Source organism: Sminthopsis crassicaudata, chromosome 4 (genome assembly GCF_048593235.1).
Source record: "Sminthopsis crassicaudata isolate SCR6 chromosome 4, ASM4859323v1, whole genome shotgun sequence".
NCBI lineage: Eukaryota > Metazoa > Chordata > Mammalia > Dasyuromorphia > Dasyuridae > Sminthopsis > Sminthopsis crassicaudata.
Genome location: NC_133620.1, coordinates 99,359,428 through 99,373,576, shown reverse-complemented (window position 1 = coordinate 99,373,576; position 14,149 = coordinate 99,359,428). Strand labels below are relative to the sequence as shown.

Sequence of the window (14,149 nt, the reverse complement as noted above, 5' to 3'; positions counted from 1 at the left end):
GTGTATGTATATGTGTGTGTGTGTGTGTGTGTGTGTGTGTGTGTGTGTGTGTGTGTGTGTGTGTAGGTGTAGATGGAAGGAGGAAAACTGAGACCTGGGGCTCTAAAAAAGTGATTTTCCAAAGGTCACATTGGAAGGAAGCAACAGGCCCAAGATTTCAACCCAGGTCCTCTAAATTCAATCCATTTTTTCCCTCAGGCCACACCTCCAGAACTCATCATCCAAGTCTTCCTACTAATACCAAGGTGATGAAAAAAGAACATGGCTGGGTATCCCTCCCCCAGAGGTCCTGAATACACTTCTCAATCTGTTCTCTTCTTCCAGACTACCTACAGCCTACCCAATCTATCTCATCCTGGCAGAGAAGCCATTCCCTCTAAAATTCTAGAAGATATTAGGAGATAAGGAGATTGGGGATGCAGGGGAGACCCTTCTGGTGCCCTGGGTAACCTGCAACATCAGGGTGGCATTGGAGCCCACCCACTGCTCCCGCCTTACCAAACCCCTATGTTTCTCCAAAGGATAACCCAACCTTTCCAGACTTAGTGCAGAGCAGAGGCCTCCAACAAGACATTAAGTGCTCCTTCTCTACATCTTTATAGAAACTGTCTTTCTTGGGGCCATTGTGGTTCTTGCAGTTTGGGCTACCAGGGAACAAAGGGGATTTTTAGCAGGCAGATGGGTTCCAAAAGATTTTTTGAAGCGAATTTCAGCAGAGATATGCCATGCTAGGGAACAAAGGGAGGGATTGGGGTTCTAGACTTCCTGGGTTGCTTGTAGTCATGATTGCTACAACGAGCTCCTAGGCGAGGATCTGTGCTTCAAAAAGGCAAGAGCTTTTTCTTATCTTTTTATCCCCAGCACCACATTGGGTACTTAGCACACAACTGGCCTTGATAAAAGTTCATTGATTGTTGGTTTAACTGAATGAATTCACCCCCCACGGCCATCGTTTAAAGAAATGGTTGGTGGCTTGATTCATAGGACTCTCCAAGGTAAAAGAAAAAAAATGGCCCCCACAGCCAAAAACACTGGCTGGCCATCTGGAACAAATGAGAGCATTTTGTTAAATCAATCTCTAGCTCACCCCAGCCCCAGACTGTCTCTCCTTCAGATGCATTATTGTATAATGGGGGGGGGGAGGGAAAGGTTGGATTTGAAGATAAAAAGGCCTGCATCCTCATAATAGCTCTTACTACTTGTATAGCTTTGCATTAATCTCACGACCTCTCAGGAGTGCCTCAGATCCCTGGAAAATGTCCAATGACGGGGTTGGAACAGAGAGATTCTGAGGATCCTTAAAGCTCTACATCCATGATCTTATGAGTCTCCAGATTTTTCCTGTTCCCAGACTCGTTCTTGGATATCCTAGGCAAATGGGAGAAAGGCAGGAGGCCTCCTAGTCATGTGCTAGCAGGCTGAGTGAGAACATCTGCTCCCCCACGTAGTATCACCCTGAATCTTTTTGTATATCCACTTTCCCAGTGTTCTCCACAGTTCTCTGTTCCATAACAGTTCTTTGAGATCCTCCACACCAGTAGTTACAACTCTACCTCTGGGAAAGGGGCAATTTCCTTCCACCACCTTCAATCTCACTATTAAAGGAGGAGAAGGTCAGCTTTTTGGATTGAATTACCTCTCTCCTTACTGAAACCCCTCTCTCCAGGCTTTAAGTAAACAGTTCTGGAAAGACTTAAAACATAACAGGCCATCACAGAGGACAAAGCTGAGTCCCCAAAAGTAAACAACAGCTACTTCATCAGGTTAAGATGCCAGGGCATCTTAGTCCCCAGTTAGCAGAAACTGTTTTCCCCCAGCCCCATTCCCTTTCTTCTCAGGAGATTTCAGAAGAAAGATACAAGAGACATACAGACCAGATACAAAAAAAAATTACAGAATACTTTTCTGATCACATCTGGCTTCTGAGATGCCACAATTTCTGTTCACATCTGGGGCCCAGGCTCCTTTTTCCTTTCCCAGCCCACCAAAACCCCACCCTTGCTAAGTAACAGTCCCAGCAAAAGGGCTGGGCTCACTGTGACTGCATCACCTCCCTGGGAGCAATCATAGTGGGCCCTGGAACGGCCCAGCCAGCACCAGTGTGATACAGCAGGAGAAGCAGCTGCTGTTTTTCCAGTATGGGTGACAGGCTGTTATAAACACACTCTTGAGGTTGCTATGGCAAAGAGAGTGTACAGCCTGGCTATACTGATGCTATTTATGTGCCTGTTAACAGAAAAGTGGCCTGTTTGTATTATTTTCAAAGTTTCCCTTTACCCAGCCCCATCTTCTAATGGTTCTTTTAAAAAAACAGTCTTCTCAGGAATTAGGAGAATAAGCCAGTGATCAAAGAGCATAATTTAAGCTGGAGAAGGAAAAGAGTCAGCAATATAGACAAAGTCAGAGATCTGAGACAAGGAACAATGCTTCTCTTTCCCTTCACCCATTCACTAAATTCAAAACAGCTTAAAGAACAATCCAAATTCTGCCTCACCATTATTACTACATGAAGGAAGGAGCCAAATAGTCGAAATCACCTTCTTCACTAATTCAAGTGACTGTCTCTTTGGATCAAAATTATCCTTCAAAAGCAGGCAATAATCAACCCCATTCCCCATGCCTTCTCCTCCACCATAGAGAAAGTAAAAATTCCAGATGTTACCAAAGACATGACAATCTATCCAACACTTTCCACCCAAACACAGATTAGTTCCTCTGTTGTTGGCAGGATCACGGGCACCAGCCTGTGGCAATGCCAGAAGTGGAATATTCAAATATTTATTAAATGCCTCCCTTTTTCACGCCAGTGAAGTCTCATTGCTCAGGGAATTGTGGATGTGGGAGATGGTCCTATCTTAATGTATGAGCTTTGAGACCCAATGGAAAAGTCAAACCCTGGGTAAGTCATAGAGTTAGCAACTTTTTAGAAACACCCTCCTGGTGTTTATATTGACAATTGAGCAATCTGAGACTAATAAGGGATTACAATGGCCAGTCACTGACTAAAGAAAATGAGGTAAGTAGCTTTCTGGTATCACTTGCAAGCTAGAGTAGTGGTTGGCCCAAATGCCAATTTAACCTAGGCACCTAGAGCCATTGTTTCCCAAACTTTGTTCTCCAAACTTCTGAAACCAGTCAGCTAGAATACTGAAGAGCTTCATTCTGGTACCAGGAACATTATCTCAACTTCCTTTAATCTGGCCACATTCTCATTAATAGAATAAAATGCTACCACTATCCCCTAGACTGAACTGAAAATTGGGATAGTGATGGCTAGAGAACAGCACACAAGAAGCTCTGGCTTCTTCCTCATTTACCACTAATTATTCCCCAGATGCCTCTACCAATCAGTGGGATGAGTAAGGGTTCTCTGGTATCTATGCCATTGTTGTTTGGTTGTTTCAGTTGTGACCCCATTTGGGTTTTTTTTGGAAGGGATATCGGAGTGATTTGCCATTTCCTTCTCCAGCACATTTTACAGATGAGAAGGGTGAGGCTTAATGGTTTAAGTGATTTACCCAGGAAGTAAGTGTCTAGTAAGTGTCTAGGGAAAGTTTTGAACTTGGGATGAGTCTTCCAAGTCCAGCATTCTTTCCCTAAAATGGGGTCATGGAGAATCAGTCATGGATGAACAACAAGAAGTGCTTTGCAAACCTTAAAATATTTCTTAAGTTTTTATTTTGCAGATAAAATAGCTGAGACTCAGAATGGCTAAGAAATCTAAGGGATCACCAGGATGGAAGTTAGGATCCAAGCCTATATCCTCTGTGCATGGGGAAGAAGTAAATAGAGCCTCCACAATCAATTGTTCAAGTTACTTGATGAAGACTTGGTGGAAGAGATCAGATCCTCAGAAAGAAATCAATTTCAAAAGTACCTGAAGGATCAAAGGAAGATGGAAAGCTAAGCCTCCAAGACTTTGTAACATCACCAGGATCATATGGCTCCTTAGGGCAAGGATGGTCACATATATCCCTGATAAGATGACAGTAGGTCCAAAGGTATTGAGAGTATCATGCTACTAATCATCCATGGTTTATGTCTCCAGAGTCTGAAAGTAGCAAACCAAGGTGGAAGACTCTGGACTTCAGAATGGATTTTAAAAAATCATTTATCTCTTCCAACTCAAGAGGGTACATTTATTTTCTCCTTTCCTCTCTTCCTCCTCCCTGGACTCAGTGGGGAAGCATCTCTATGCACTCCCACCTTAAAACCACTGCCAAAAGGAACAACTATTCATAAGAGCTCAGTGTCCTGGTACTTGACGTAGTACCCATTGTGGAGACAGACAATGGGAAAGCATGGAAGCGACTAAGACTTGGGATAGCCTTGCCTATGTTGAGAATCCCTCTTTGAGCTAGCAGAGTTGTGAAGTACATCATGACATCTCTCAGTAGCATGCATGCAGATGTACGCATCCTTTCTCTGCCTAAATGACAATCCCATTGTTATATTCTAGCTTGCTTCCATTGGCAATGGAAAGATAATGTTCACCAGACTTTATAAAAGCCAATGCAGAAGTCAGTAAAACATTTTCCTTTTCTTGGGAGGGAGATGAAGGATTCTAAGTGCAGAAAGTTGAATGTGACACCAAATGCTTCTCCTGCATAGTTTTGCTTAACAGGTTTTCTTTGTGGCAAGGGAAGGCGGTAATATCTAACTGTGACATAAAATACAGAAGGCATTAATTTTTTTAAATGAGAAAAAATAGAAGAGTAAGTCATTTGAATTTGATTCTTCTGAACTTGTTTTTTTCAAAAGTATAGATCTTGGGATAAGGGAGGAGGAAGAATATATTTGGAAATAAAGATATTGTTAAAGTGTGGAGAGGAATGACATTTCCAGAGGGAAAAAAGAGGACTCAAGATCTAGTTAACCCCTCTGCAGGATACATGAATTCTTGACAAATGATCCATGCTCAGGCATTCTCCATTTCCTTGGCGAGCATCCAGTCTTTAAAATTTTCTCCTATTTGTCAATTCCCAAAGATTTTTCTTCTTAGTTTATTCCATTCTCTCTTCACGCTCTCCTGCCCAGTCAGCAGAATAGTTCAGGGTATTTGTTTAGAGTAGAAAAAAATGGCTTCAGATTGATGGTAGAGGAACAACCATTTATTGCTAGAGCCCACCTACTCTCAGGGAAGATTTACTGACCCTAGACGCCCACACACTTTTCACTTACGTAGAGCAGAGAAGGAAATTTGGAGGAAAGTGAGAAGACGAGGAGAGGTCCAAAACAATCCCAATAGACTTTGGACAGAAAATGCCATCTTCCAGAAAAAGAACTAAGGAAACTGAATAGAAACCAATTCATGCTATGTTCACTTTTTTCTGCTTTTTTTCTCTCCCATGATTTTTCCCTTTTGCTCTGATTTTTTTCTCTCAACGTGATTTATAAAGTAATGTGTATTAAAATAAATTTAGTAGTAGAGAAGACAAAGGGAGGATAGTTTTATTTAAAAAGAAAAATGATGAACATCAGAAATCTTAGGAATAACTCCTAGCATCAACAAACCTGACTTTATGTTTAAGCCTTTCAGGCCAGGGTGAACCTTAGCTGTCCTTTCAGGTCCACCTTAACTTGCACTTGTTCTATGAAGGCTTCCTGATCCAATAATCTTCCAACTCTGGTCCCACACACTTTGTTGCACAACTCAAAAATACTTTGGCATTTTACTCCCCACGAGACTGAGCTTGCAGCTAGGCAGCACAGTGAATAGAATACTGGCTGTGGAAGTAGACTCATCTTCCTGAGTTCAAATTCAGTCTCAGACACTAGCTGTATGATCCTGGACAAGTCACTTCATTCTGTTTACCTCAGATTCCTTATCTGTAAAATGAGCTGGAAAAGGAATCGGCAAACTACTCCAGTAGCTTTGCCAAGAAAATTCAAATGGGGTTAAGAAGAGTTGTTTAAACACAACAGAATAAGCTTAATATTTCTTTGCTTGTAGTCTCCTCTATTAGATAAGGTAGAGACTGTAATTTGTCCCTTTTTAAAGTCCTAGCACTTAAGCAAAGTACCTGACATATAGTAGGTACTTAATAAAAGTTGACTGAACTGAATTCATGAGGTCGAGTTCTCCAGTCATGTCACGATGCTTGCAATGAAGCTTTGCACACTAGAGGTGGTTAATAAACATTAAATGTATTAGTGACCAAATCTTTGACAATCTTTCCCGGGGTAGGTAGCATAATTAGGAGAAACAACATGAAGTAGAATACTGAGTCAGAGGCCTTGGATTCAGATCCTGGCTTATATACTTCCTACCTCTCTAACCTTGGGGAGATCATTGTTTCAATGTCATTTGTAAAACGGAGTTGGATGAGTTGACTTTTTAAGATTCCTTGCAGCTTAAAATCCATTTTTCCTCTAATCCCTGCTTCAGGCACAGTTCCACAAGTACTTCCCATGTGTCATCAATCCACACGTCAGAGTATCCTCTCAGGGGGTGTCCCCAAAGCCAAAAGGTATGGTGGGGTATATGTCAAGATTAGAAACAGCTCCAGCCCAGGTGGCAGCATCCATGAGTCACTCTGGGTGTATCAGAGGGAATCTGACTATGTGACTATGGACCCTATTCCATTGCTACCCTGGATGTGCCAAGAATGTATCAGAGGCTCTAAGCTCATCAATCTATAGCAGCATGTAATCCAGCCCTATGTTCCTGAGTCAATGGGATATTATTCTGGTTTAAAGGAACAAAAATAAAAACTCAAGCCAAACTTTTGTCAGAAATGGAAGGAGTTTGTCATTCTCATGCTAGCACAATTGTGAATACAGAAGGCTAGCAGGCAGCACTGGCTAAGCCTTCAAAGGCAGATGAAAAACTCAAACTGCTTAATGCCAAACTGGATCAGGGATCCAACAACATCCTATCTCAGTCATTTTGATATTCCTGAAAAGATTAGACTCTGAGAATGATAGGATGGAGAACTTGCATATTATAGAAATCTAGTTTCCTGATTTTCCCAATCTTTTCCTGATCTTACAGCAGCTCCAGTCATTTCTAGTCATATCTGACTCTTCATGATCCCATTTGGGGTTTTCTTGACAAAGATACTGAAGTGGTTTTGCCTTTTTCTTTTCCAACTCATTTGATAGATGAAGAACCAGAGGCAAACAGAGTTAATGACTTGAAGTGATGGGGTCATTCAGCTAATGTGTGAGATCAGATTTGAACTCTGGTCTTCCTGACTCCAGTCCTTTTCTATCTACCACCCCACCAGGCTGCCTGGAGGAGGGGGCATTAGCAACCCCAATATCATCATGTGTGGGAGGGAAGAAGGGGCATCAGCATCTTGATATGTGTGGAAGAAAGGATAGGAAGGACATTTCTCAACAGACTGATTATTGAATTAGGGAAAGGCATTCCTAGCACAATTTGAACCCAACATCCCAGAAGGCTTTAATGTTTGATTTGGACTGGGGATGAAACAGTTTGGGCAGGTGAACCTTAAAGAACTTCCCCTTAATGTAAACATCAGTTTGTTTCATTAACATGCTGCTCTCTGCTTCAACAAAAGGAAAGCGTGTTCATCTGTCCGATGTCTCAGTCCTATATATTGGAACTGCTGCCACAGTGCCCTTGGGCATCAAGGAAGCTTAGCCTTCCCTTACCAGAACTCCATATGGTGCAGATTCTTCACTCCTCCTCCCCTCTCCTGCTTTTTCCTCCCTCTTCTACCACCTCCTCCTCCTCCCCTTCCTCCTCTTCCTTCTCCTCCCCCCCTCCCCTCCCCTCTCCTCCGCTCCCCTCCAGCTAAACATGAAAAGAAGCCCAAGAACAGAGGAGTCTCCTCTAGGAGGGGGGAAGTCTCAGGGCAATGAGGCCATGGAAACTTTGCCGTCTAAGGCTGTGGAATTCTCCTCCCTTGTTCCTGCAGTTAATCATCCCAGATCCATGGATTTCCAGCATGAGTCTTTAAAAAATATCTCTAGAATAGGAAGGACAAACACGCCAAGGGAAAGCGGGAGTGGGGTGGTTGGGAACAAAGGCAGAAAGAAAGTAACAGTTGAAAACTTCCACCTCTAATTTCTGTTTCTGAGAAATCATTAAAAAGGAAATTAAGGGGGGAAAAGCTAAAACTAAAAAAAAATGTAAAAACTTTTTTTTTTTTAAAGCTAATTAAAAAAAAAACTAAGAAAAAGACTAATCAAGGAACAAAAGCTGCAGAACTCACCCCTAATCTTTTTGGCTATGGTATCTTTAAATATAGTATCTTTTAAAAATATATAATTTTGCTACGGTTATCTCCCTATTTTGAATACTTGACACTGAATCTAGCCATTTCATTTTACAGATGAGACCCGGAGAGATTAAATGACTCCCACTTAGGTGTTGGAGAGGAGGGGATGGGGTGGAAAGAAGGGACTGAAAGGGTGAAGAGTTTTCCTCTCAGCATATCTAAAGAATTTCAGGCCTAACTGTCAGGGTGAAAAAAACAAAAACAAAATAAAAACACAGTGGTTACTGAGCTCCTCCTGACTTTTATTACAAGGCCTCAGAATGTCCACTTCTAAGACAGTTGTAGGGGTCCTGCCTAGGCCCCATTGCCATGGTAACCAAAAAACCAACAGTCACTTGGGCCTAGTGAAATCAGGGAAGATTGAGAAGAAAATGGTAACAGAAACATGCAAAAATTTCCTCACTTCTTAATGTACATTAGAATAAAAATCCAGGATTTCTCAATCATGCATCCTTTCTGGATGGTCCCTAAGAATCCTACTTGAGATGATGGACATCAAGTGCTTTTCAGTCTTAAAGTGGTACATAAAGGCTGGCCATTTATGTTAAGTACCTGATAGTTACAGAAAAGTGCTAATCATATGGAGATAGAGTCATGGATTTAATGGTACCTTTAGCACAGCTGCTTCCTATTACCTTAGCCCCATGACAGCTGAAGCCCAAGAATTGGCAACCTCCATTCCAGAAGGGCTGACTGGCCTTAGAGAATGCAGGATATTGGTGGGGGGAAGCCTAAAAACATCAGGTGACCTCAGCATCTGTCGCCAGTGAGAGGCAGAAAAAGAGATTTTGGCCCCCAAACAGCACTTGATTGAAACTATTTTCCCAGGGCCAAACTAACCCCAACTTCTCCCTCTACAAACTGCCATTAAGGCATAGCCAGCAGGAAGATTCTGAATTGGTTCTTTCTGGCTCAGATTCAAAGAGGGATAGATAGATAGACAACACACACAGCTGAGCTGGAATGGTGTCAAATGCTGAAGTGCTCCAGCGTCCTGCCCGGCAGGAGCTGTCAGCTGAATATATCCAACTGACTAAGGCGTTCCTTCTTCCTTAGACACAGAGGCAACTAAGTCTCCAGGGAATCTCAAAGGGAAACAAAGAATCACAGAAGCTGACAGTTGCAAAGTTCCTCAGCAGCTCTCTAGTTCTACTCCTATAAGACAGGAATCCCCTCTGTTACATACCCAATGAGTGGTCACTCAGCTTCTGTTTGAGGAGAGCCCATCCCAATTCTATGCAGCTCGTTCTACTTTTGGGACCCCTCTTGTTAAAAAATGGTTGTGCCCTGTTCTCCCCACGTCTACCCCCCAAAACCCTAAATTGGTCTCCCTGAAAATTCTGCCCATTGCTTCTATAAAGGTTTCGCCCTTTGGGATCAAACAGAGAAAGTCAAGTCTCTTCCCCCACAGGATAGTCCTTCAGATATTTGAAGATAGCCATCATGATTTATTCTCACACTTAATAAATGCATGCTGGCTGAAATATCTTTTGGTAATATCAGATCTTTTTCTCTGAGCTAAGACTGCTATACATACCGAAATATTCTAGATAGAAATAATGATTTTGTGGTCAGAAAATGAGCCTGAATCCCAGATTTATCATTTCTACTTGTGTAGAGAGGCCACTAGGTGGTGCAGTAGATATAAAGCCGGAATCAGGAAAACTTGAATTCAAATCCAGACTCAGATATTTAGTTATGTGTCACTGGACAAGTCACTTGATGTCTGTCTGTCTGCCTCAGTTTCCTTAATTCTCAATTAAGGATAATAATTGCACCTGTATTTATGAAGTGCTCAATACAGCGCCTGATAATTGTTATTTTTGCTAAGTAATAATCTGATCTTCTATGAACCTATTTGGGGTTTCTTGGCAAAGACACTGAAGGGGTTTTCCATTTCTGTCTCTAGCTCACTTTACTGATGAGGAAACTGAGGCAGAGTTAGTGACTTGCCCAGAATCATATAGCTAGTAACTGCCTTAAAGCTGCATTTGAACTCAGGAAGAAGAGTTTTCCTAACTCCAGTCTGGTGCTCTTTCCATTGTGCTGTCTGGCACATTTAATATATATTTCCTTCTTTAGTTACTTCCCTTCTGCATTCCCTCATTTTTTTAAAATCTGTAAAATGCAAGGGGTAGAAATTGGATCAGGTTAACAATTCCTTCCATGAAGTCAAGAAGGATTCCTCGAATTCACATGCATGTATCAACTCTTTTATTTTTAATTCATTTATTTTTATTTTAAATTAAATTAAATTTAATTAACTTCATGCATCAATTTTTGTCAAAAATGCATTTTCCTAATCAACGACTACTCACATTTTGACTCTGGATGGATCAGAAGCATCCAAGTTTGAGCCAGGAAAGTTCAATTCTAGCTCATGACCAAAGGCAAACCACTTAATCTCTTAGTGCCTCTGAAAACTCTCTTACCGGTAATTTATTTTCAAATTTAATTTAATTTGGGTGGACTTTACTACTCTGAGTAGGCCTTCATTATATATAAAAAACTTTGGGCAGAGAAAGGCTAGAGGTGTCCATAATAACACATGTAGTAAAGTTGTAGAAGTAGATTTTGAACCCAGATGCTCTTGACTCCAAATCTGGCCTCCCCCTTCACTGCCTCCCTATCATTAGATGGTCACTGAGATTTACTTTGAATGGTCTCTGACCTGCTTTTTCTTGGCTCTGACATGCTCATCATTTTTCCCCTTCACAAAATTTCCATCATGCAGTTTCAGAAAAAAAAGGCCTATCCCTTTCATGTAATACTTATTTACAAAGACAGGTCAAGCAGGCAGGCAGATATGTGAGAGACTTTGCCCCTTTTATCCATATCCTCCGTATTTCTGGGACTCCTTGCTGCCAGTTTACTGTTGCTTTTCAGGACCTCTTGGACCCTGGGCTCAAGACCACTAAGAAAAAAAGATACCAACCTCCCTCTTATCATTCTAGTGCTCTGACTTAAGATACCCAGATAGTCAGGCAGAGACAGAGACCAGGAGAGGAAGAGGGGATTGGGAAAGGAGGGAAAACAAGACACAGAGACAGAGAAGAAAGGAGAGGAAGAGGAGAGAGACATACAGGCAGAAAGAGGAGGAGTAGGAGAGGAGAAGAAGGGAGCGAGGAAGAAGAAAGGCAAAGGGGAGAGGAACGGGAGGGGAAAGGACTCTGAGAGGGAGAGAGCAATAGAAAAAGAGAGACCTTGAGAGACAGAGAAAGAGATAGGAGAGAGAAAGGAGAGAGAATCAGAAAGAGACAGACTGAGAGACAGAGACAAAGACAGACACAGAGACACAGATATTAAGACAGGAGAGGAAGAAGAGAGAGAGAGAAGCAGAGACACATAGAAAAAGAGAGACACAAATACAGAGAAAAATAGGAGTAAATCACTGGTGGAGGATGTAGTTAAGAGGTAGAGCAAACAGCACAATGGAGAACAGATCATGGCTGGGGAAGAGATAACCTGGGCAGGATGGAATAGAAAACTTAAAACAAGAGGACTCCTTTACAATGAGATCATCCTACAGTTAGTTTTGGGCTCGAGAGCTGGGAGATTCCTGCTCTGACTCGTTGGATAGGAGATTCTTAGACACCAGCTGGTACGGATGATGGGTGTGTCGTGCTCTCATCAATCTGGATGGAGACTCCAGTCCAGGGAAGTCAAGGGTGGGGTGGGACTGGGGAGAGCTAGAAAAGAAGGTCCTGGACTCAAGGGGAGATCTCATTCTGAAAAGTAAAAGAGCCAGGACACACCCATATAAATAAGGCAGGAAAAGAAAATGGATAAAACTGGGGAGTCTTCAGTACAAGAGGCAGACTTAAGGGAGGGAAATCACTATCCCTTCAAAATAAAAATTTGAGGAGGCAGAACTAGGTTTTAACTATTATTACCTTTACATCCTCTGTATCTGTAAAGGGAACAAATAACCCTTACTGGCTTCTACAAGGAGGAAGAGAACAAACTTTATTAAATATTTACTATATACTGAGCACTACAAATATCTTGTTTAAGCTTCACCACCCCTGAAGGTAGGTGCTATTATTATCCTCATTTTACAGTCAAGGAAATTGAGGCAGACAGAGGTTAAGTGATTTTTCCCTGAGTCTCATAAAGCTAGTTACTGTCTAACTCTATATTTGAAATCCATTGCTAGAGATCAAATGAGTTAAAGCATAGAGAGTATTATCTAGCAGTGTTTTTATAAAATGAAAGAATTGGGCTAGATAGTCCAGCTCCCTTCAGGCTCCTACGTCTTGTCCACTTATCACAAATAGAACTTGGTCCTCTTGGCCCCAGCAACATCAGTGTCTTTTCTTGGACAAGGCTAGTGAAAGTCAAAGATGTCACCCAAATATTTTCTCTTGGGGTATGGAACAGTGCTTTAGAGGTACTGATTGGGAACCAGAATAACACATCCTGACTCTGGGCGCCTGCCTGGCTGGGCTTCATGCCTGGCTTTTCCTTCTCCCCATCATCATTTCCATCTACTTTCTCAAGTCCTAGTTAAAAATTCTATCTTCTAACAAAATCTTTCCTGACCCCCCCTTAATTCTAGTGCTTTCCCTCTGTTGATTGGTCTGATTGACTTTGTTTGTATATGTCTTATTTGTATAAGGTTGCTATCACATTATCTCCTCCATTAGATTCTTTGAGACAAAGAACTGCCTTTTGCTTTTCTTTGTCTCTCCACTGCTTAATAAGGGGCCTGGCACATAGTAGGTACTTAAATGTTTGCTGGCTGATTGGGTCAGTCAGTGCCAAAAAAAATAGCACTGTGAAAACTTCCCAGAGCACGATCACTGAGATAGGTGTTCGCTTATCCCTCACCCTCTATATAAATTATTTGCCCCCTCCAGGGTTTGTCCTTTCTTCTATAAGGCTATTCCATTTATAACTACAAAGTGTTCCAGACTATGAAGAGTTTAATTAAAGGGAAAAGAGTACATGGAAGAAACATTATTTAAGGGGATGGGGGGAGGAGAGAAGGACTTGGCTTGCTACATTTCAAATTAGACCCTTGTCAACTGGGTTTGGAGATGTCACTGAGAGATCAGGCTCAGCAAGGATGGCAGCTCACAGAAAGTGGAGGAGTCACCACCCAGCTGCACGTGAGTTACTCACCCTAACAAGTAGCCCCCAGCATACCCAGGCCAGGAGGGAACAGTCTAGCAGAGCAGCTAATGATTGACTAGGAAACCAAAGAAAGCTGAGTGGCAAAGAACAAAATAATGGGAGCAACTTATCTCTCTGGATATGGGTCAGTCTAGAGCTTTGACAAGGTTAGCCACGGATTCTGTCCTGCCCCCAATATTCTTGCTTCAGAATGCACAAACCCTTGCTTATATCAAAATCCCATGGAAACCAAACACAAAGGGACAAGAAACAGAAGACAGTTTTATCCCCAGTTTGTTGCCTAGTTCTGTGATGCCTCAGAGGGATGGATGGGATAGTACTATTTTTTTGAGAAACAGACCAGGATGGGGAGAGACAGCACTAATATCCATCCCATCCACTCAACCTCATCTGCTGAAACAGACTCCCTAAGGATTTGCTCACCAATGGGAATGGGGACAGTGAAGAATACAGAAGGGATACTTCAACTATTTCCTTTGAGATCTACATGAGGAAAGAATTAAAATAAGTCTTAATGTTGTTATAGATCCTGGCAGTTTTCTAATGCAACCTACAATCTATTGTATCAATCCCTTCTCTATCATCTGTCCTTGGATGATCAATCTTTCCTTGGATTCCTCCAGTGACAGAGAGCTCACTCTTTGGAGAGGCAACTTATAATTCTACTGAGAGGCAACTCTAAGTCATTAAAAAATGCTCTTCTATTGAATAAATCCCTCCCTTCAGAGGACAGTGGTTCTATTATCTGCCTCGATTTGGCTACT

General features: G+C 41.9%; 1 protein-coding gene across 12 annotated transcripts in view; it reads right to left on the bottom strand.

Annotated features, from left to right (window-relative positions):
• The window catches only part of ATP2B4 (ATPase plasma membrane Ca2+ transporting 4), a 101,072-nt gene that overhangs the window by 57,044 nt on the left and 29,879 nt on the right, over positions 1-14,149 (bottom strand). Inside the window, exon 1 of one of the 12 annotated variants that reach the window (XM_074308876.1) lies at positions 1,895-1,995. The exons of 8 other annotated variants lie outside the window; for them this stretch is intronic. The gene's annotated coding sequence lies outside the window, so the exon portion shown is untranslated. Of the gene's footprint in view, positions 1-1,894; positions 1,996-14,149 lie in introns of those variants that run through there. 3 more of the 12 variants (XM_074308883.1, XM_074308877.1, XM_074308884.1) reach the window with 3 other exon arrangements.